The sequence below is a fragment of the Nannobrachium achirus genome, assembly GCF_963921795.1.
Source record: "Nannobrachium achirus genome assembly, chromosome: 11".
Lineage (NCBI taxonomy): Eukaryota > Metazoa > Chordata > Actinopteri > Myctophiformes > Myctophidae > Nannobrachium > Nannobrachium achirus.
Genome location: NC_137820.1, coordinates 2,852,561 through 2,875,604, shown reverse-complemented (window position 1 = coordinate 2,875,604; position 23,044 = coordinate 2,852,561). Strand labels below are relative to the sequence as shown.

At 43.9% G+C, this 23,044-nt stretch overlaps 1 protein-coding gene across 1 annotated transcript in view; it reads right to left on the bottom strand.

The window, feature by feature from the left end:
- ano3 (anoctamin 3) overlaps nt 1-23,044 on the bottom strand; it is a gene marked incomplete at both ends in the record, with an annotated part of 153,238 nt that overhangs the window by 98,238 nt on the left and 31,956 nt on the right. The window lies entirely within an intron of this gene.

Genomic DNA, 23,044 nt, shown 5'->3' with positions numbered 1-23,044 from the left:
ATATCACTGATGCTGGTGTGCATACCTGGAGGAAGAACCATAAGAACATCTCAAACTCATTCTCAGCCAACTTACAATATGCTTGAGCACTTATAATGCCAGGAATGTTATTAATTTTTCAGTTCTCCAGTACAGTCTCCAACCAGGCTTTACATGGTTGGAGGCTGTACTGGATTTAATATACCACTAGAGAGCGCCAACGATAAGGTCATCAGAGTTTGCTATAGCCTGCATGAGAACGTAGCCCGAGCTTCCAAACAGCGTAGGACAAACGCGAGTATGCGCGCCCCCACGCACGCTCAATCGTGCATTTTAGCCTATCGACTATGCTCATGGGACAGCCTAGACACGCCACAGCCACCTTTTTCAGAATAAAAATCCGACAAACTGAAGCTGAAATATGGTAAAGTTTTGGCTAGTTTCAATAGCTAAAGACGGTCATGCTAACGCAGAAGCATTTCTCCATTTCCGGGTTACGTCGATGACGTCAGATCCTTCGCAATTTCAATGCAAAGGCTATGAGGGGTTAGGATACACAGTTTTTGCTCAAAAGATTTCAAAAAAATGGTTTAGAATAATGTTTAGAGCCCCTCAATAAATAAATACCTAAATCTGGCAGTAGAACTGTTAATATGATGCTGGTGTGCATGCCTGGAGGATGAACCATAACAACATCTCATTAATACCAGTAAGACTCCCTAATCAGGAGATAAGCCACCGTCACATCGCATACACAAACTTTAGAAGGCAGTAATAGCCAATCAGAAGGGAATATGGGAAATGGGACAGATCCATGTTGATGACATGACTTTAGTGATACTGTGTACCACTTTGCGTGATTTTAGGGCAAAATCAGTAGGAGCAGTGTTCAAAAATGTGTTTTTTGCAAGAATCTGCCTGATGGTGGCACTAGAAGAGGGCCATGTGAGAAATGAGAGGTGGAGGTTGTGGTTTGGCAGCCAAGGAGTGTGTGTGCGCAAAGTTTGGCATGGATAAGGGCAACGGTGGCGGAGATATGAGTAGAGCAAAAGTGTGACATGACGTGACGTGACGTGACATGACAGACTGACAGCCGGTGGAGGTTTTGATAGTAACTGCGTCCTGGCGTCGCAATCACTAATTCTGGTGTGTTTTGAGTACATAGATGCATTGAAATCGACCCTGCAAAGAATAAAAAAGGCCTAAACAGTCTGTTTGCTCCAGTACCTTCCCTTCTACATTCCCTCATATACCACTGAAAAGAAAAGAACAAACGTTTCAGGAAAGTCTGAATCCCCACAAATATGAACATCTTTCTGCAACCTTAACCGTCTCTTGTATATATTTATGTATTTGTGTATAATGATTAATATCCTTCCCCAATCTCCACTCAACACTCCATCATTCAGCAAACATTCAGCTTCCAATATCACCCTGAACTTGAGAGAAAAACATCATTTATCATAATGTAAAACAGAGTTCTGGGACAATGACAGTGCCCTGAGGATGGCTGTCCCAATTCTAACACGAATAAATCTATCCAATAAAAAGTCTTTAACCCAATTAAACGCTCCACCTGCTGCTCCAATCATAGCGTTGTTGTCGGGCAGAAACCTTCTGGATTTCAACTTGTGATGTATTTTCTTCATAAACCAGTAAGACTCCCTAATTGGGAGATAAGCGACCGTAGGTCGCTTATCTCCACAAATAGGGCAAAAATTCCTGATCCATGTTGATGACATGAGTGTAGACATGCTGCAGTAGTGATTTTCGTGATTTTAGGGCAGAATCTGTAGGAGCAGTGTCCAAAAATGTGTTTTTAAAAATCGGCCTGAAGGTGGCGCTATATGGGACAGATTCATGTTGATGGGATGAGTGCAGACATACTGTGTAGCGATTTGCGTGATTTTAGGGCTAAAACTGTAGGAGCAGTGTCCAAAAATTTGTTTTAAAAATCGGCCTGAAGGTGGCGCTAGAAGAGTGCCATGTGAGAAATGAGGGGTGGGGTCTCCGCGCCGCCGAGCCGGACGAATAGGTACCGGCCCCGGCTCTCCCGGACGCTCCTAGCCCCAGTTACGGCATTTTATGTGAGCTGCAGTGGAGGGGTCCTCCACTGGGGGCGCCACCACTTTTGCATCCGTTCTGGAAATGAACAGTGGTGTAAAGTACATTTACTTGTGTAAATGAGTGTTTACTGGAATATTTCCAATTGTCGTACTACCATTTTAATTCAGTTGATTCGTATTGTTATTCTGTGTTCATTTCTAATTTCAAACTTGGTCTCAGTAAAATGGAGCTGCTCAGTGGCAGTATAGTGACTCAGCATGTTTTTTAAATGTTTTTATTTTCAGCAAATTCAACATAAAAAAAGGTGGAACCAGGGCGGGACAAGGCAGATAGAGCCTGCTGGTTGGTCAGTCAGGGACCAACCAGAAGGCTAACCTTAGTTACTAGTTACTTTGTTGCTCACAACGCATCACAAAGTGGACAATCTGATGCGTTGTGAGCTTGTTGCCTGCTGTTTTCAAAGGATTGTTATACATTTTGAAAACTTGTGAAATGGGACTTTGGGTGGTCCCCGGACCACTGGTTGAGAGCCACTGGGCTGCTTTGATTCAATGACCAGGGTGGAATACTCGGTCCACCACTGCAGTTCACACAGTTCATAACAAGACATCTTGTGAAATAAAATGTGGCCAACCTATCATCAAGGACGATGATACATTAAGGAAGAAATAAGATAAGTGCATTGATCAGGAGCTGATAATCCCTCAGGGACGTGCAGAGAATGTTAGGGAGGCAAGGGCTGGAATTTACCAAAGGGCCTTTTGGTGGAAGCACCGAAAATAGACGACCTCCAAGCTCACAACGTGTTGCAGTGCCACACGTTGTGAGCTTGGAGGTCTGCTATTTTTGGTGTGTGAAACCACACTGAACTAAGCATAATCAAGTCTATACTGGAGATGTGGCGTAACGTCAGGGATTTCTACACAGAGAGGGCAATTCTTTCAACATAAGATGCTGCATTCAAGTTCAGGAGAGTTTGGACAAATTAAGGCAATTCTATTGAATGGCAGGGAAAGAGGGCATTTGCATTTCTTTCACTATAGTAAAAATTGCATTTATGGTCTGGAAAGGAGGAAAGGGCAGTTTTTACAGACTGATAAAAGTGCAGGGGCTCAAGCCCCCTTTGGTGTGTGCATGTGCTTGATCCCACTATTCACAAGTGCAGTGAGTTCATTTTGTCATTTTGTTCATCTTCTCACAGTGAGTTCATGTTCCCACTAAAGTTCTCATGGGTCAATCTCAATCTCCAACCCACTCTTTCCTTACTACCTTTCATTGGTCTATAATTTCACTCGTCTGGGTCTCTGTGTTCTGCTTAATCTAATCTAATCTAATCTGTCCTCACTGCTGACCTCCAAAGCTGACGAACCAACCTTAATCCCTGGATCATCTGCCACGTTTCTTTTTTTCTTTCTATGTTTTCTACAAAGGAATGTCATGTCATGTCTTTCTCTCCAAACAAACGCTGTCTGAGTCACACGAGGCGCTGACACCCGAGGGTGCCAAGGAACCCAGAGGGTGCCAAGGAACCCAGAGGGTGCCAACTTCTGCCAAGGAGGCCAAGAACCCGCAGGGAAAGCAGAGATGGGAGGGTTATGTGCAAGGGTGCTTTCTTCCAACTCAACCCATGGCTAAAACTGTTACCCCATCTCACCAGTAAGACTCCCAAAAAATCGGCCTGATGGTGGCGCTAGAAGAGGGCCATGTGAGAAATTAGTGGAGGGTGGAGGTTGTGATTTGCCATCAAAGGAGTGTGTGTGCAACGTTTGGCATTGATAGGGCCAACGGTTGCAGAGATACGACTAGGGTAAAAGTGTGACGTAACGTTTAGACAGACTGACAGACTGACTGACAGACTGACAGCCGGTGGAGCTTCTCATAGTAACTGCGACCTGACAGTCGTAATTAACCAAGAAGTCAACAAATCGACTCAGTCGACTTTGTTACACAAAAGGACTCCCGCCAGAGAAAGACGAAAGTTGAAAAAAAAAAGAAAACATAGTATTATTTTTATAATTATTTTTGCTCCATGTGTACAGCATTTATCAAACAGAAGGATTGCTTATTGTCAAGGACAGAATGATCCTCTCCTTTTCCAACTGTGTTTGTTCAATGGATGAACAGACAGTGCAGTCAGTCATGTATTGGATCCAACATTATGTAGGCCTACTGTAGGAATTGCAATGGATAATTTATAATATTAAAATCAAAACAAAAGCTGTATTAAGGGAGAAAGGATTGCTTTAGGCTATTCTATGACGTCCAGAGGTAAGTCATTTTTGGGGTTTTGTCCCCCGTTCACGCACCCCCTCGTCAATGTGATGACGTCATCAAACAATAAAGTCGACTTCAACTGAGTCGAGCCTGACATAGCCTGGCGGGCCATCCCACATACTGCGTTCACTCACTCATTCCTTCCGCACCTATGAGGTCTGGGTTAGGTATAGGAGTAGGGTATAGGAGTATGAGAATTGGCCCCGATCATTTTCTGATCGGGGCCAATCAGTGACCGCGTTTCAACTGCTGTCCGCACAACAAGTGAAAAGCTTCCTCTGATTGGTCCATGTGTAGATGGTGACGTAGATGTTTGCTTCAGCATTTTCAAAACAACAATGGCTGCCCTCGATGCAACATGTGTAACAGTTAACGCTGAAACAATAAAACAAGCAATGAGTGAAGTTATTTCAGAGTTGGAATCGATTACAACAATTAAAAAGGAACAGGATTATGCGCTAGCACAGTGGTTCTCAACCTTTTCAGGCCGCGACCCCCAAAATAATCATATTTTAACTGGGGACCCCCTCACCCTGCACAAGCACTTGGAATTGTAGGAGTTGGCATTACATTAGTTTGACTTGATCTATTCCATTGTGAAAATAGCCGATCTACATGCCAGAGCATACGAGCGGAGTGGAGCGGGACGGAAACTCGCTCCGCACTCCAGGGGTCTATGGTACCATTCACTCTTCGCTCATGTCACCCCCCCGCCGCTCCGCTCCCCCCCCGCTCCGCCGCTCACCTTGATTTGCGTATCGCTCGCTCACCGCGCACTCCACGCTCCGCTCAGGGTCGTCAAAAAGCAGCAAAAAAAAAAAAAAAAAAAGGAAAAAGTTTGCTACCATGTCCGAAACACTTTCTCCTTCGCCAGTGTGTTCCCAACACAAACGCCTGCAGTAATGTGAGCCTCGGCTTGATGGAGATCTGTCTAGGCAACCTAAGGCATTGTATTTTAAGACGTGCAATATTAAATCCTGTTGGTTATTGATTAGGCTAATCACCACAACCGAGAGAGGGAGGCGACATAACATAGCCTAGCCTACTTGTGTGGATGATATAGATACATTTTGTGAAATCTTAAAGGGAATTCTCTGTCTCCTCTCCTCTACGCGGTGCCACATGATGGCTGCGCTGCCACGGACTATCCGAGAGACTGTTTGTTGGCAACATGTGGCGCGCGGCCCCAACAGGATCGGTTAGGAGCGGAGGAGGTCGGCGCTCCAAGGAGCGGAGGAAAATCCTCGCTCCGAAGCCGCTCAGACCCATTTGAAAAGTCGCTCGCTCACGCTCACGTCAAAAAAATTGTCACAGAAATGTGCAGATACCACTTAAACTTTGTTGGTTTGTTTACTGTTGTGTGAGAAAACAATGTTAACATTTAGCTTAACATCTGGGGACCCCCCAAAATAATTTGGGGACCCCTCTGGGGGTCCCGACCCACAGGTTGAGAACCACTGCGCTAGCGGAGTTCAGCGGCCGAAAATACGTTCGCCATTCTTCCGACTGGCTGCACTGTGATGACAGATGTTTTGCTACGCTGATTGGTTGGAGGAGTCTGTCTGTCAAGGCAAGTACTCCCGCCCACTTTTCAAGCTGCCCTATCGGCTGAAGTCCAGACCTCGTAACGGGGAAGGAATGAGTGAGTGAACGCAGTATGTGGGATGAGACTGACATATCCCTTCCTACAGTATGTGGGATGGGACTGACATATCACTTCCTACAGTATGTGGGAAGGGACTGACATATCCCTTCCTACAGTATGTGGGATGGGACTGACATATCCCTTCCTACAGTATGTGGGATGGGACTGACATATCCCTTCCTACAGTATGTGGGATGAGACTGACATATCCCTTCCTACAGTATGTGGGATGAGACTGACATATCCCTTCCTACAGTATGTGGGATGAGACTGACATATCCCTTCCTACAGAGTGTGCAATGCTTTGTAACATGCATTACTAGGATGTACGCAGTCTGAGGCTACACGGAATTCTGAACAGATTTATGTCATTCAAACCTCTCTCTCTCTCCCTCTCCCTCTCCCCCTGTGTCTCTCTCTCTCTCTCTCTCTCTCTCTCTCTCTCTCTCTCTCTCTCTCTCTCTCTCTCTCTCTCTCTCTCTCTCTCTCTCTCTCTCTCTCTCTCTAATCTGCAAAGAAGGTTTTAAATTCCTCATGCCAGTTATAGATTTATGGTTGTTGTGTTGTTGAAGGCCCAGTCGCCCACCCACCCACCCACGCATATTGTCTGGAGAAGACAAATCAAACAGACATTCCTTTGCCAAGTTTCACAGCACAGGGATTTTCAACCTCCATCATCAAAGTATGATGTATCGCTAGAGCGGCTTCTTTAGCACAACTGGTTCCGTACAACAAACAGGATAAACACGGAATGACAGAAATATTATTACGAGGGCAGGAATCCATTCCTCCTCCTCCTCCCAAAACCATCACTTCAAAAGCAGCACATTAATACGTTAACTGGCCCACAGCAGAGCATAATGACAACACAGTTCAGCACAGAACAGCATAAACTACATGGAAAGAAGTGATGTTGATGTTGACAAGTTACCATGGAACACAACAACATATCTCTACTGTCGGGCGAAACCTCCTAATTCCAAAATGTTAATTTTCGGGAAAATGAGCTCAAGTGGAGTTAGGAGGTTTTGACCGAAGGGCTTTTTACTACTTTTCATTGGTTCAATATTATTTTAACCAACACACAGACGTAAAGGGTGTTCAATAGCACATATTTATGAGAAAAAAAAGAGAGGGCCAATCGGGTGGAGTTAGCTGGTTTGGCAGAAAGTGTGGAGTTAGGAAGTTTTGTCCCAAGCACTTTTTACTTCTTTCCATTGGTTCAATAGTATTTTAACCAACACTCAGATGTAAAGGGTGTTCAATAATCCTGATTTATGCCAAAAAATCTAAAAACTCAAAAATGGAGTCAAGAGGTTTTGGCCAGACAGTGACGAGTTGATAATGATAATGATAAGTTACCATGGATCTGCAGGGAGGCTGGTGGAAACACTCACACCTGGCCTGAGTCAAACTATAATGACATGCTGAGCTGGCTGTGACCAGAGCCTTGTATCAGAGAGTTCTGCCAATGCGGCGTTTAGAGACAGTGCCCCAGAACCCTGGGTGAGACCTGAAGCGCAATGGACATGGTGGCCGTTTTGAGGTACTGCAGTTGGGGCCACTAACCACACGCATCTAGGCTTCTTAGTATTGACGCGCGTTCATACCGGAAGAGCTCGTTCATGAATTTGAGCCCCAGCGCGTCCATAAACACAAACTATGACGAAACATGCGTCACAGTGGCCCCACTACGGCCCTATAGAGAGATCTCTCTCTATAGCACTGCTGCTGCTACTCAAAGATTTGCCATTTCAGATCATGACAAGTGACAAGCCAGTGGGCCAATTACTGTACATGAGTTATCATTTTAAAAATGATTTAAACTAGTGAAAACAAGCACACAAAGCCTCGCACCGCGAGGCGTTGTGTGCTTGTAGATCTGCAAGTAGATCTGCTTGTAGATCTGCACACACACACACACACACACACACACACACACACACACACACACACACACACACACACACACACACACACACACACACACACACACACACCATTTATTTATGTCCACACAAAGGAGATGCATACAAGGACACAAATAGTATAGGTGCAGTAGAGTAACATTTACAAAATCATGGCATTATGTCTTCATGATACAATAGCAAGGCACTTGGTACTCTACGGGTATAAGTAACAGCGTCTCCGCCATATGTGGCGGCTGCCGATTATAGCGGAGACGGAACAATACTTTGCCAGCCTTTTTGCCTCTTTTTTAGGCACTCCAAGTTGTTGAAACCCTCTAGCAACCAGCCTGTGGGTATGTCCTAGGCTGCCAAATATGAAAACAAATAGTCTGCACCTGTACCCCAGCTCTGAGATCGTATTTAGGAGAGGTTGGTATTTAATGACCTTGGTCATGAAAGCTTCCTCTAGGCTAGGGTCAAAGGTGCAGGCCATCTCCAATACAGACACTTCCCTGGACTCTTCATCAACCACAACAACATCTGGTGTATTAGTCAAAGATGCAAACATTTCCAAGTTATCACAGAGATGAAACATGGATGGAATGACACGGGAATGTTTGTACACACACACACACACACACACACACACACACACACACACACACACACACACACACACACACACACACACACACACACACACACACACACCTCTTTGTTATTGTCACCCCAAAACCCTCACCTTATCCTCTTATAGAGCCCATGGTTAATTACGCCCAAAGAGATTCACTACACTACAGTAATTTCAGACATGCAGGATATATTCGTCTTCATCATCATCATCATCTTCAATGTCCAACCTAATAGTGTTGACACAGTCTCCACCATAGCATAGAGTGAAAGGCAGGTTATTTGAGCAGCTGCACCGTCCCTTACAACCTGCTTTGCAGACACATTTGATGGGCTCAAGTACTGCCTTTGGAGCAGGGAGAGCAAGAAAACTGAAACCTGGAATATACCCTCCACTCTCTGAATTCCATCTATTTTCTTCGATTGGTGGAAGCACAGGGAAATTTGTCAGGTATGATTTATCCTGCATTGTGACGGAGTTGGCACGGAGGTAATGTGGTAGCAGTGCAGCACGAGTTGGAGGTAGCATCTCACCCTCCAAGTTATTTGACAGAAATAGTTCCCATCTGAGTAATCCCAGGGTTGTTGGACCTTTTGAACTGTAAACATGGCATGCAAAATGTTCGGACTGCAATGTTGATGGAAGCTCACAATTTATAAGCTCAGGAGGAATGGCCAATGACCTTGCCAAGGTCCTTGAAGCGGTTAGTGGCTTGGTCATCATCATCATCATCATCATCATCATCAAGTAGGCATTGACCCATGTCTTTTTGGTGATTCCAACAAATGTTCTTCCCCAGTCAACACCTGAAAAACGCAAAGGAACCCTTGACATTTGTAACATCAACTTGAACTCACTCGAATATATCAATTTCCTTTTTTTGTACCGGAGGCAAGGACTTGATAAGGAATCGGGGTATCAGCCTCTTCATGTGTTTGCACTTCCTCAAAATCATGTCCCTTGATGAAGGTATCGTATTATGATGCCTACTTCGTCATACCTGACAAATTGCCCTGAGCTTCCATCAATTGAAAAAATAGATGGAATTCAGAGAGTGGAGGGTATGTTCCAGTCAGGTTTCTTGCCATCCCTGCTGCAAAGGCAAAGCTCATCAAATGTGTTTGCAAAGCAGGTTACAAGGGACGGTGCAGCTGCTCAAACAATAACCTGCCTTGCACTCTCCTCCCTGCAAATGATATAGTGGAAACTGTCAACATTATTAGGGAGGACATGTATAGTAGTGAATTTCTTTGGGTACAATTGACCGTGAGCTCTTTAAGAGGATAGGGTGCGGGTTTTGGGGTGACGATAACAAAGAGGTGTGTGTGTTGTGTTGTCAGTGTTAGTGCAATGCAATAAATGGACATGTTAGACTGTGCGCCCAAAGTGAGAAGTTGCAATACCTTAATTCTTGCAATACCTGTGAACCTGTCTGTCTAACACACACATGTTATAAATAATACTGAGAATACCAATAAAAACAGTTTCAAATGTAAAAATATATATACATATAAAAAAAAAGGAACTTCCCCATCAAGATTCGGCAGGCCTCCTGTAGTAACTCTGAGGACCCCCTAGGGGTCCGGGACCCCTGTGGAAGACCCCTGGGTATTTGCTACTACTCATTTTTGCTTTCAGAGCCCAGTTACAACAACTTTAATGCTTCAGTTATGATCTAATTTAACATTGCTCTGGAGCAGGAGCAAAGCGACTACTCAGATAAGCTCAGGGGTCTGTTTGGGGGGTCCCAGGTGAGGAAAGACCCCAACCAAAAGTCAGAAAAGTTATTCTGGCTGCTTTAAAAGAGTAATAAATGAACTCACAATGTTTTAAAACCTACAAAACAACTCTAATATTATGAAAATCAGACATTAACTGGCTGGCGTACTGTTCAGAGGCAGCCATCTTGGAAACATGGCAGCCATTTTGATTTTTCAGTGTCTAACGTGTTTTATCATAGGAACAACCCCTAAGGAGTACTTGTGAAAAGTTTTAGGTTTCTTTCCACTTGTGAAGTATTTTAGTGCAAAAATGCATTTACCTGCCCCGCTAAAAACACCCATTATGTTTTTCTGGTGACTCATTTTACCTTCCTAATACGTGAGCAGGCCGTGTTTTTTCGATAACTTTTTTCATTTATTTTTAATAACCCTAAGGGTTAAAATGGAAAAAATTGAAATACAAAAAAATAATTATTAAAAATAAATGAAAAATGTTATCCAAAAAACACGGCCTGCTCACATATTAGGAGGGTAGTATGAGTCACCAGAAAAAATAATGTGTGTTTTTAATGAATCTATCATGGTTAAAATGAAGTTTGAAGTTACAATGGGTGTGTGTGGGGAGAGGCCCTGGGCCTGGAGGGCCTGGTAACATTTACATCAAATATCTAAATATTCAATCAAGCAAATTAAAAACTGTTCAGGGTGTTCATAAAAGCCTGATTAGATGATAACATTACCAAAAGTTTTTTTGAAAGTGAAATACCCCTTTAAGGTTAAGGCTATCGTCGACTAATGGGACGTCAGAAAACAACGCTAGCCTACGCTCCCTACCAGGCTTCTCCTCCGAGGGGGAAAGTGTGGATCATCATAACAGCTCCATGTGCAGTAGATAATTGACTGATTTCCATCATGTGACTTTGGGGGATTAAATGACACACCTGGCAGCACAGCTGAGCATCATTATATTGACTAGCTCTTACCCGTTTAAAGATATGAGCTCCGAAATGATATGCAGTGTGTAGGTTATGGGATGTGCACTGTGCATACAGTATATGAGGGATGGAAAGTAACTTTAACTGGTGCTTGCATGATGTAGGAGCATCAATGTAAGAAATATACCCGTTTCATTTAATGGCTACAGAGATACTGTGTCCCCCCCGCCCGCCCGCCCACCTGCCTGCACACACACCCGCCTGCACACACACCCGCCTGCACACACACACACACACACACACACACACACACACACACACACACACACACACACACACACACACACACACACACACACACACACACACACGCACACACACACACACACACACACACACACACACAGAGCTGGTTAAACATGTTGCCTCATGCTAGATGCAGAATAGATATGCCTCATGCTAGATGCAGAATAGATAGTACACCATAAAAATGCTAATATACAGCATATGATTTGTGAAAGTGACAAACAGGCTTCACAGTTATGTCAGGTGTGTTCATATGCTAATGGTGATGCGATTTCAGATCAATTGCTCCAGCCACTGAGGAGAAACGCTGTTTCAGACAGACAGACAGACAGACAGACAGACAGACAGACAGACAGACAGACAGACAGACAGACACTCACTCAGACATTCCGAAAATTATATGTTTGATGAGCAGCAGGTGTGTCTTCACACCTCAGACCAGAGGGTAATTAATTCATTATATTGATGAGCAGCAGGTGTGTCTTCACACCTCAGACCAGAGGGTAATTCATTCATCAGAATCCCGGCCAGGTGTGACTCGGCTATTTTGGGTAAAGAGCTTTTGGTGTGTAGAGAGCAGCGACCTGGTGTAGCCAGGCTTACTGCCAATAGAAAGGCCTGCTCACCACATGAAGCAGAGAGCGGTTAGAAAGCTGGGAAAGGGGGCACGGTGGTGCGGTCGGTATCGCTGTCACCTCACAGCTAGAAGGTCCTTGGTTCCATTCAAGCCCCTAGACACCAGGGGGAGGGCTGAAGCCAAATTGACATGGTGGCCGTTTGAGGTACTGCAGCTTTTCTTTACGGATGGGGCCAGAAACATGAACGCGCATCTAGGCTTCTTTGTATTGACTGCGTGTTCATAGCGGAAGTGCTCGCTCACAGCGCGTCCATGAACACAAACTATGACGCAAAACGTTTCACTTAGGCCCCACTACGCCACTTTTAACAACCGGAAGAAGAGGTTGAAATTTGGCCTCATGCGCTGGGTGAGCAACTCAATACAAGTGGACGGGCGGGGATATCTGGTGTCCTCTATTCTTCTTATAACTCTATGGTTCGATTCCTACCGGGGTAAGCTGTGGGCGTGTTCTCTCCTCCGCGTCATCAGCGCCCACACCCTATAGGTGGGGTTGGCGAAAGGGCCTTTCTGGTGGAGTTTGCATGTTAAAATGTTCCACGAGCTAAGTTAACCGGGGAAGCCCCCCCCCCCCCCAGTCAGGTGATAAGAAGCGGCCTGCTCACTCCTCATGCACTGAAGGAAGCATGAGCTCAGTTCAGGGCTCTGCCCATGGGTTGGCAGAGGGAGAGCAGAACCCAGGATTACATCTTAGGCATTTGGCACTGGGTGAAAAATGGGTTACAAAATCGTGCTGCCAGCTCATACCTCTTAGTGCTCGTCAGGGTGGGTTTAAATAATTGTGATTATTTCGGCGGTCGCGTCCTGAAAGGGAGCGTGTCGATATTTAGATTGTTCGATGTTCCACTTGTTCGACGCGGGTGAATCCTAACCTGGTGAACGTTAACCTGGTGAATGTTAACCACTATGCCTAACCATAACCCAAACCAAACCAGTGTTGATTTTGTCGACTAAAACTGACGAAAAATGTTTGTCGACTGCGTTTTTTTTACTGACGAAAACGAAATAAAAACTAAGCTTTGATGTGATAAAACTAAGACTAAATATATTGACAATGTTATGACCACGGCTCTTAGGCCATAACAAATGGAGAGGGACACGGCTGTTAAAAGTGTACAAAACATATTTATTTACATTATAAACAATAATATGAACAAAACTTATGGGATGTGTAAATCAGTGTAATCAGTAGTGTCAGCAGTGTGTGGATGTGTGGAAGATGTAGTGTGGTGGTGTTGAATGGTGCAAACCAAAACTAGGCTAGTTAGCCAAAAGTGCTGCTGCTCTCATGGCAGGAGAGAGAGACTGAGTGTGGCCACACCCAGCCTTTTATAGTGCACCCTGGGAACACTGGCCAGGTGCTCCCAATGCACCCGATTGGCAATCAGGACCTGTGGGAGTAAGGGTTAGACAGGAGCAACCACACAGGCCCTAGTAGGCCGACTACAGGGGCCGTGACAACAATTTCGTCAACAAATTAAAAACTAGACTAAAACTTTAGGGAGGGACTAGTGGAGAAGAGAGTCATTTTATGTTTGGTCTCAGGTGTCGCGCTGCGACGCGTTGCGAGCTTGTAGATCTGCTATTTTCAGCACGCAACCAAGTGTAAAACCAGTCATTACGTTGCCATCAAGGCCTGCCAAAATACATTTTAGTTGACTAAATCAACTGTAGATTTAGTCACCTAAAATCGTATGATATTTAGTCGACTAAAATTAGACTAAAACTAAAACTAAAACATTTCGGGTGACTAAAATTAAAACAATGACTAAGACTATGATTAAAACTAAATCAAAATTTGCTGTCAAAAACAACACTGACCCAAACCCTAACCTATACATACACACACACACACACACACACACACACACACACACACACACACACACACACACACACACACACACACACACACACACACACAAACACACACACACACAGCCACGCACGTAGCTTTGTCACGATCTGTAATCCTACCATTTATGGACAGAGGTCATTCTGTGATGCTGTAGAATTACCATGATAAATTCATAAGCTAATCCTCAGTGTGTGTGTGTGTGTGTGTGTGTGTGTGTGTGTGTGTGTGTGTGTGTGTGTGTGTGTGTGTGTGTGTGTGTGTGTGTGTGTATGGTTACATTGTAACGCTATGCTCCTCATCATCAACCCTGCAGTGATGGTGTCACTGTTATGCATAATATAATCAATAAAGATTATGCAATTAAGGGATAATTACATTACTGTGTGTGGAAATCCCTCTATACTGTAAATGTGCATGCGTGCGTGCATGTGTGTGGGCGGCGCGTAGCCTTGTTTCGATGTGTCTGGTGAATGCTAACCTGCCGACGCTGGTGAATACTAACCTGGTGAAAGCTAACCCTAAGCCTAAACCTACTCAGACCAATGGGACCTCAGACTATCGTGATTTTCCCTGTTTGCGTGTGCGTTCTCCACCATCCAATGGATCGACTTCAAACCTGGAAAAAACCAAACACCCAAAGCATGTCTGCGTCTCCAGACAACATCAACACTGATTGGCTGTCAGGACGCGATGGGTGGAGTGGGCGAAGATACTGAGGCAACACTTCACGCACATTTGTCCATCTAAGGGTTTGGTTTAGGTTTAGGCATAGTTTAACTGAGGTTAGGTTTAAGTTTAGGCAAAGTTTAACTGAGGTTAGGGTTAGGTTTAGGTATAGTTTAACTGAGGTTAGGTTTAGGTTTAGGCATAGTTTAACTGAGGTTAGGGTTAGGTTTAGGCATAGTTTAACTGAGGTTAGGTTTAGGTTTAGGTTTAGGCATAGTTTAACTGAGGTTAGGGTTAGGTTTAGGTTTAGGCATAGTTTAACTGAGGTTAGGTTTAGGTTTAGATTTAGGCATAGTTTAACTGAGGTTAGGGTTAGGTTTAGGCATAGTTTAACTGAGGTTAGGTTTAGGTTTAGGCATAGTTTAACTGAGCTTAGGGTTAGGGTTCAACAGCGTTGGACTAATGGGCCGTGGTAATATCGCTACGCGGCCACCGCTCGTGTTGTTCGCATCGCACCGGCTTGCGCATCGTCTCATCTTTGCATTGACTTTATATGTAAATATTGACTTTCTATGTAATCTCGCCACTCAAACTACCCAGATTTGAACGCACCTTGACCATGGCTACAACACATAACTGCATGCTGGGTTTCCATGGGGTATCGCCCTAGAAATGATAACATAAAAGATGAGAAAGTAATGGTAAAAAAAAAAGAAAGAAAACGTGATACTGAAGCAGCAATGTGAGGTAGGATCTAAAAATAAGTCATTTAATCATGCTAATTTATTCATGCTAGCTGAGGAAGTCTCTCCCATGACCTTCAGACTGTGTTCTGATGAATTAAAGCCTGCAAAAATAAACTCCTTTCTAAAACAAAGTCCAATCCTTGGATGCCATGGATTCTCTGATAAAACACACTATAATAATGATATTCCTCAGATCAGCTCTGAACCCGTTGAGACCTGAGGTCCATTCAATGTCTTCTAAATCATAACAGGTTTCTTATCAGTGGTCAATATCAGTGGTGCTCAAACTGCTGTGTTGTTGGTTGGTTGATAAACACACAGGAGCATTTAGACCAGTGATGGGCAACTTTGTTGATGGCGAGGGCAGGGACGGAATGGGACTAAAATTCAGCCCTGGCATCTTGGCCAGACCAGCCCCCACAACCAACGCGCGAGCAGATACTCTACCGGTCAAGGGCGGCACATATACATACACAAGCGTTTAATACCACAACTTTTACAGACAACATACATGATAACTACACAACTAGGTTTTCTTTTTCTTCTTTTTTTGCCACCATGCAGTCCCCCCAGCCCCCTAGCCTACCAGCCCACCGGGCAAATGCCCTGTATGCCAGATGGCCAGCCCACCCCTGTGCAAGGGCCACTATATTTACACCTTCACTCCAGAGGGCCACTATATTTCCATCTGCACTCCAGAGGGCCACTATATTTACACCTTCACTCCAGAGGGCCACTATATTTCCACCTGCACTCCAGAGGGCCACTATATTTACACCTTCACTCCAGAGGGCCACTATATTTCCATCTGCACTCCAGAGGGCCACTATATTTACACCTTCACTCCAGAGGGCCACTATATTTCCACCTGCACTCCAGAGGGCCACTATATTTCCACCTTCACTCCAGAGGGCCACTATATTTCCACCTTCACTCCAGAGGGCCACATTGCATATTGCTACGTCCTACTTTGTCACTCTAGTATCTCATACAAAAGAAGCAAAAATAGCCGATCTACAAGCTCAAAACGCAATGCGTTTGGAATCCTGAATTATTTTTTGTTATTTTTTAATTGGAATCCTGAAATGTAACATTTTGATTTAATTTCAAACGCATTTTGTTATATACTCACTCAACTTTATGAACCTAAATACAAAAACAATGGATATAAAAAATACATTTTAATACTACTATACTAGTCATTAAACTACTAATATAGACTGATGGAATTAAAGCAGATCATGGTTGTAATTTTAACAGCTGAAATCAGTAATATATCAGTAGAGAGGGCTTAGCACCCCCTAAGCCCCCCCCCCCTTGACAGCACATACATCCATCCATACTGAAAAGTCCTCTCTGATTGCATTAAACAACGTTAAACTCACTCTGCCACCCGATTTGCCACTCGACTTGCCATTCACTTTGCGCATACCCTCTATTGTGATGAAAAATATTGATGGAATAAATAAATACAATATCTATGAACAGGTGAAAGACAACTGACTGACTTCTACCTAAAGTTCCTAAACCATACTATCAAATCATACTTCTTATGCTGGAAAGCATCTTCATCCTCACAAAAACCCTCTCCGATCACCTTGGAGCTGGAAACCAATGATCTTGTCTGTTCAGTTATTCATAACCTTAGCGAGTGAATCTCGTTGGTCATATTAGTACTATTCATTATTATTTGTTGCCAGATTAATTAGCCTCTGCTAAAAAAAAAAAAAAAGCCAGCTCCCCCATAGCTCCGCCAGTCACAATTCTCTGGACAGGCCAAATGGAATCAAATGTTTCCATGTGTACACTCTCAGAGTTACAGACCCGTAAGTGTCCACTTTGGTTCCTATAACTATCAATCATTTAACGCCCTCGGGGACCCCTGGGGGTCCCCAGACCCCTCGCACGTGGAGAACTCATGCTGTTCGTTTCCTGTTCTGCCCATATATGGAATGGATGGAGTGTTCAGTGGGAGGTGGACGTCATGAATAATGAACAAAGAGAATCTTTAAAGTAGAACAGCTGAATCCCAGCTTCAGGCCTCTGGCATGCAGAAGATGATGCACTTTAACACTTATGTTGCTATCAATTAAATCTCTTTGAAGGTCCAAGATGCCATGGTCTCCATAGACTTCCATGTAATTCATAGTGCACAGATCATGCACGCCCATGCCTAGATGATGCACCACGTGTGTGCACACTGTTCACAGCTTTCAAACAAAAAAATCCGCTTGGAAATCCGTTCAGGCATTCATGATATAGCAGCCATTATGTTTTCTTCAAATGTAAACAAACATGGCTGCCATGTTTGAAAGATGGGGTTGGTATGGGGGTTAAACATGCAATTTCGCAATCGCGATCATGCCTAATACATTTTTTTAGGTCTTTTTTTGTTTTTTTTATAAAAACTCTTCAAAAACGGCCCAAACTCGGGAAACTCTGGGTTGGCACCATACAGGTTAACATCCATGACTGTCCAGTGCCCACATGTACAGCATGCAGAGCAGTGGTTCTCAACCTTTTTTCTTATCAAGGTCCATTATTTGTTCAGCATTTGAGTAGTGATGTTACGATACCCATACTGGTATCGGTATTGCCTTATTTGGTCATATCGGTATCGGCAAGTACACCAGTCAATGCGCTCAGTGAGTACTGCTCATTTTGTTTGAGGGTTAAAGCCCTTTGCACACAGGACAGTTGCGTTTTTTTCATTTGCTGCATGAATAAAACGCATTGGATTTGGTGTGCAATGCTGTGCGGAATCGGCGCTGCAGATCCCAAAAGGAGTCATAAATGGTAAATGGTGCATTTATATAGCGCTTTTTTTTCCAAAGCGCTTTACAATGTGCATTACATTCACCCATTCACACACACACATTCATACACCGGTGGCGGTGGAAACCATGCAAGGCACCAACCAGCTCACCGGGAGCAACTAGGGGTTCAGTGTCTTGCCCAAGGACACTTCGACATGTAGACAGGAGAAGCTGGGATTTGAACCACCGACCCATGGATCATTGGCCAACCCACTCTACCTCCTGAGCTACAGCCGCCCCCCAGTCATAAAAGGAGTGATGAGTTTTTTACCGCATGCGACAAGACGCACGAATCGAACTGGGTTCGATCGAGAAAAAAACGCACGGCGGCAGCCACTCGTCGCACGGATAATTGGGATCCGGCGTGCATGAGGTCGTAGAGAATCATTGTTTTCTTTTAAGAAAATGAAATTGTCAGTTTTATCCGTGCGGATAAACGCGCCTGTGTGCAAAGGGCTTAATGCCATTGCACTACTGTTGTAACTGTTACAACAAACAGCTTTACACTTCAAATGTTAATATTTAAAGAGTGTCTGGACTGTCAAACTAAGTTGGATAATAAAAGAACAGTTCTGTGGCATCCATTCTATGTAGGCTGTGTTCTTGTTTCACTCAGGGTTTTCAGTCCACCTTTCGCCGTGGACTGAAGACTCACCTTTTCAGACTCCACCTAAACCCTTAGCACTACAGAAAAATCAATGACCATACATGAAGCTAGTTAGCATTTGTTTAGGTTTCTTTAGAACTTTGATTATATTGTGTTTTTCTCTAGATAGATATCCATTTACATTGTTATATTGCTGTTATTGTACTGATCTATTATCTTGTTTATTATTGTGATGTTGTATCTGCTTATTGTAAGTCGCTTTAGATTAAAAGTGTCTGCTAAATGCTTAAACTGTAAACTGTTTAACCTGATGACAACAACCATATCGTAACATCCCACATTTGAGCCACCGAGATCCAGCCTCTCAGACACAAAACATACAACATTTTGTTATTGTTGAATAAGATTATGTCTGCAATCTCATGCTGTATTGATGTCGGTGCCATAGGAGAGATAACAGGCAAACATTGACTAAAACAAAACTTTAGACCTATTCTCTAATGTTGTAGACTTCTTGTAAACTATAGTAATGCGTGTTTAAACATGTTTTTTTTTTTTTATAAAGAACAAATTCTGTAGCCCAGGGTATGAACAAGTGATGTTAGGACGTTCAGTAGCCTAATATGTGTCGGTGACATGTAAGCTGTTATTATTGATCATCATATGAAATGTTTTACATGTTTTCCTTTTGACTTTTGACCACCACAATTCCAATCAGTCCTGGAGTCCCAGAGGAAATGTGACAGACATGCGTACATACAGGATGTATTGAGGAAGATGTTATATTATTATGATTGATTATATGTGACCTTATTGACATGACATTATGATGTTCATCTTATGATATTCATCTCTGTGCCTTATGATACATTATGATATGTGATAGCTTGTAAGAGTCTAGATGTCTCCACCATGCCTGATAGCTGTTTAGAGATAGACCGATTGCAAAATTCTTGGCCGATACCGATCCACCGGTTTTATGAAGGTCTGACCTGCCAAAACCGATACCGATTTCTTTAGCTAAGAACTAGAAAATAGAGTTGCTCCAATACCGTTTTTTTTAAAGTTATACCATGTAACTTTTTTTATAAAACAAATCTTAAAATTGTCCTAACTGTTAAATCGCTAACGTTTTAGAACACCCACTCCGTTATTTTCAGCTTCAAAAGCCTTCTCTTTATATGTTTTCTATGAGCCGTGAGGGGGGGAGAATTTCGCGGCAAAATTACGTCATCATACACTACCGGCCAATCACAGCGAGGGTTATACACTGCCGGCCAATCACAGCGCATCTTGAAGTGGGGTCGCTAGGGCGGCCATATTTGTAGGCTCCCGTGTCGGGTGAACGGTGAAGCATGGGTGAAGGAGTCAGTTTCTCCGGAATGCCTGAACGCACAGGAACCAGGGACCCCTCTAAAGATAGATCTCGGCGAGGTGGAGGCCCGGTCCGCGGCGAAAAACGGCCGAAAGACGCGGATGCGACGAGGTTTGCTATAGAGCTACTGACCACTAGTTGAGCAACTTATACAGTATAGCTTTAAGGCCATGTAGGCCTACAAGACATACTTCAATTTAATGCCAAATCAATCACAATAGTACAATATCCAAAATCACAGACAATATCCTTACATTGCAAAGGTAATCAGCACCATCTGTATTCTGTAGGCTGCCACTAAGTAGACTGGCTGCTACTTGCTAATGTTTACTTTAGTCACAGGACCAGAGCATCATGCTGTGCAGTGCCATAGACACAATTGGCATAAAAACGGTATTTATGTCAGTGATTTAGGTCACCGATTCGGCTGGTTTGATATCATACCTGCCGATTTTTTATGTTGGCCGATCCTTTTCCCCCCTGGGGGGGGGGGGGGGGGGGGTGGACCATGGGAGAACATGTTCACCACGCGGCAACGCTGGAAAAATAGAACAGCGACGTATCGGCGCGGCAGGTGAGGCGGCAGACCCGCGGCTGCGCGCGTCTGGCGCCGCCGGTGTGGGTTAGTTCATTGAAAATAATGGGGTTGTATGTTTTGAGTGACGCAACGCTTCCGCGCCGCTTCCGCGCCGCCTCCGCGTCCGGTGTGTGTTCCCATTCAGAAATAGAAGGCCTCAGGCCTCAGGTCACCGGTGGAGGCACAAAAAGACAGACAGCACTATTTAGGACAGACACACTGATCTACAATCTGGGGCACATTCACTGTTCCACTCTGTTGATCACTCATCACCACCAGAAGTGACTTTTCTCACTCAACAGTAAACAAACCAACATAAAGTTTCAGTGTATAGACTATAGAGGGTATCTGCACATTTCTAAAGTGACAATTTAAAGACTTTTTTAATACCTCTAAAATTACAAATTAAACATTGGACAAATTGTCAAATATCAGAGCCAGAAATTTTGAAAATAGCCCATCTACTTGTGAGCATGTAGATCATCTATTTTCACAACCGTGTTATACAAAATGTAATGCCTCAACTCTTAGTGCTCGTCAGGGTGGGGGGGGGGGGGGGGGGGGGTCCCCACCCTGACGAGGATGGGAACCCCAGTCAGTCTTGAGATCTTTACTGGAGTAAGAGAGGTTTTGCCTCCCAGGACGGAGATGCGAGAGACTAGGAAAGTCTTTTGTACCGGCTGCTCTCAAGCTGTACAACGAGACACACAACGGTCGATTGAAGAGGACTACCTTCCTAACCAAGGACGACGGTAGCCTTTCTTACTGGAACTTTAGTTGCACTGATTCTGACCTCTAAGGACCTTCCAGGGAGGGTGCTCTTGTGCGTCTTGCTGCGTCACCCTCTCTTGTTTCTTTCTTTTTCTAGTTGTTTTTATATGGCACTGACCTTTGGACACTCTGCACTATCAGGTTGTGTTAGTAGTTTTTTTGCTTGTGTTTGACATGATTGTGAGATACTTGTTGCACTAACTAGCATTGACTGTTATGGTCACTTTGATTTGGGGGCACTGTACTATATTGATAGTTGTGCTTAAGGACACTATGTGACTCAGTGTGACTGAGGCGCAGTCATTTCGGAAAGCAGGGTTTTTCACTACTGCTAATATATATATATTTTTTTTCTAAAATGAAAAAAGCCACAAATGCATCTCAAAATATCTAGGCTACATTTCACTTAAACGCCAGAGCTTAACTCTGCATGTAAACAAGACTTTTATTAATTAATGTGAGAGATCGTCAGGTCATTTGCAGGTTAGACATTTATTTAAAACTTGAATATCTCAAAAGTAGTATTTCAGCATGGCATCATTCTATAAGCCATATCTTCAAAACTGTTGGGTCAATCTCCACAACCAATATATCATTGTGTAGCTATGATCCCCAGCTTTCAAATGAAATGAAAGTGAGAAAAAATGCAATGACTAGCTGTCAGCTGCGCTGGGACACATTGGGATAATAAAGGTATCTATCTATCTAGAGTTAAAATATGATTATTTGGGGATCGCGGCCTGAAAAGGTTGAGAACCACTGTTTTAGACCAACCTGTGTTTTCCAGAAAAGGTAATAGTTTGACCATGTCTGGTGTCTTCCTGACAGCAGAGGTACAGTATGTATGAGTACAGTATATATGAGTACAGTATGAGTACACCTGCTGCTCTTCCAGACGGGTCTGGTTGCTACCGGCAACCAGGTCTCTGACTCTCTGGCACACGGTACGCACGGGTGACACGATGGGGTCATAACTCTCTGCCTCGTCTCCGCACGAATCCACAATTTATGTTTATTTAATAAATGTGCTGCAGTCTCCATTACACAGCGAGCCGAGTCTGAGCAGCCATGGATACACAACACACACACACACACACACACACACACACACACACACACACACACACACACACACACACACACACACACACACACACACACACACACACACACACACACACACACAGAGAGAGAGAGCAGTAAAACAGTAAAACCTGGTGTGTTAGTGGTCCATTTGGGTCCATTTGGTCAGGTTGTTTTACAACATGTGTCAGAGGAACAGAGTCCTACATGTTTGGTATTAAAACCCTATAACCACTGTTAGGAATGGGACGATGTGAACATTTCATATCACGATTATTGTGACAAAATAAATCACGATATCCCTGTAAGCCAAATGACGTTATGATAACGTCCTCCGGTGACTCCGGTGACGTTCAGAACTCGGCCAGATCAGCCCATATGGGGATGATCCTGACGTCATTACCAGGACGTCATATGGACTATAGGATTATTATTATTGT